The sequence below is a fragment of the Vicia villosa genome, linkage group LG1 (genome assembly GCF_029867415.1).
Source record: "Vicia villosa cultivar HV-30 ecotype Madison, WI linkage group LG1, Vvil1.0, whole genome shotgun sequence".
NCBI lineage: Eukaryota > Viridiplantae > Streptophyta > Magnoliopsida > Fabales > Fabaceae > Vicia > Vicia villosa.
The window spans coordinates 21,744,231-21,746,570 of record NC_081180.1 but is presented as its reverse complement, the minus strand read 5'-3'; positions in this window follow the sequence as shown (position 1 = coordinate 21,746,570).

Sequence of the window (2,340 nt, the reverse complement as noted above, 5' to 3'; positions counted from 1 at the left end):
ACATAAGAATATTTTGGAAAAAGGGAGAAGATTTTGAAAATTTAAGAATGGGAGGAGATGAAGAGGCTAACCTAATGCATAAAATAAAAGCTAAGGAAAGAAACGGTCTAACCAAATAAGAAGCCAACACTTGACATCAAGAGCCAAGGTAGTTTTCCCATCCTTTGGATTTATCAATACCAACACATTAACACTTGGGGATCCAGATGAACTTATTGTCTTAGCACCATTTTTCATTAAGCACATTAAGATTCTGACGAAAATTGGGCAGAGTAACGGCTGTTTTCGGGTAAAATCCTTATATCAGTGCCTTGGAATTAACCATCAAGGGCTTTCAAGGAAATACCTGCACACATAAACATACAACAGAACAATGCCAGACAGACAGAACAATCACAGGATAGTAATAGAATGAGTCCAGAGGTACTAGGTCCATAAGTCCGAATCTCCAAAGTGCTAGGGATAGTAACCGATAGTCCAAAGAGAGCCTTATGTATTTTTTAGATTTTGGTTTTTTATTAGTGTTTTAGCGAAAAAATAAAGTATGGTCCAAGTGGACAAAAGAAAAATAACAGAAGCATAAACATATGTCCAAGTGGACAAAGAGAAAATAGCGGAATTATAAACGTCCAAATGGACAAAGAGAAAATGGCGGAAAGTAAATATGATGAAATGATAAAGTAAAGCGATAAGGCGAGAAATATAAAGAGCGGTAATATAAAGAGCGGTATAGTAAAGGTGCGGAAATTAAAGTTAGTTGTTAGAGGTTAAAGATAACCATCTTGAAACTTGTCAAGTATGTTATCAAAGTTAGTAATGAAGATCGATGGTGAGTGAATGATGTACTCGGATTTAAGGTCAATGGAAACTTATCAGAAGCTTGATAAAATCATAGCAACTACACGATAAATTTCCATAAGTCATAAATCAACCGCATACAATTCTCTTCCATATTTGATCTTTTATCGAGTCGGGACAAATGTAGGAGAACTCTCCATGTATCAAGATCATCAATGAAAAGAAATAAGAAGGAGAAGAAGAAATGATCTAGCCTTTATCAAGAATCCATAAAATTCTCAAGATATTAAGACTTTCATCGATCAAGAGAAAATAAGATGAAAAAAAGATAAGAATGAAAACAAATTGATCTAGTCTTTATCAAGAATCCATAGAATTCTCAAGATATTAAGACTTTCATCGATCAAAAGCAAATAAGATGAAAAGATAATAAGGAAAACAAATTGATCTAGTCTTTATCAAGAATCCATAGAATTCTCAAGATATTAAGACTTTCATCGATCAAAAGAAAGATAAGATAAAAATAAGAATGAAAACTAATTGATCTAGTCTTCATCAAGAATCCATAGAATTCTCAAGATGTTAAGACTTTCATCGATCAAAAGAAAGATAAGATGAAAATAAGAATGAAAACACAAAAGATAATCAACTCACACTATCATTAATATCATTCATCTAATATTATGGATTAGGTCATTTCAAACCTATCAACATCCTAGATCCAATGATATTAATGAAGTGGAGGAAGTAGGAAACCAAAACAAGCATAAAAAAGGCAAAAAACCACATTCTGCCAGCAGGAAATCGATTTCATGCAGAGGGAAATCGATTTCCATAAGGCAGTTTTCAAAAAAAACAAGTTACGTACAACATGAAATCGATTTGAGCCTTAAGGAAATCGATTTGACCAGTGCAAATTTCAGCAAAAACAACATTTAAAGGCATAAAACTTGACTTAAGCAAACATACAAACACCTTATGATCACATATCAATTGGAGCACGAATTTTCCATCAAATCACCATCAAATAGCACCAATATAGCATCAAAGATGCATCACACACAAGCAACAAAGATCTACATCATGATATACAAAAAGGATGAAGAAAATTTACCAAATCTTGAACAAAACATGGATCTACTTCAATAATCACCAACACAAATCTTGATCTCTCAACAATTGAAGAAAAAAAAATGAAATGGATGGTGGTTTAGCTCAAAGTTTGTGAGGTTCAAGATGTAACTCACAAACTTTATGAAAGAATGAAGAGCTTTGGTGAATTTGGTAGGAATGAGGAGAGAAATTGCAAGAGGTTTTTTGGCTCTCAAAAGCTTGAGAAATGAATTTGCAAGAACTTTTTTGGCTATCAAAAGCTTGAGAAATGAGAGAGTAGTGGGCTCTATTTATAGGATGAGAGCAAGAGTAGTGGTAATTTGGTCTTTTTGCATTTGGTAATTAGCTTGTGTTTAATTGGTGATTAAAGTGGCAATTAAATGGTAAAAAGTGGTAAAATGGGGTTTAAGTGGGTTTAATGAGGAGAAT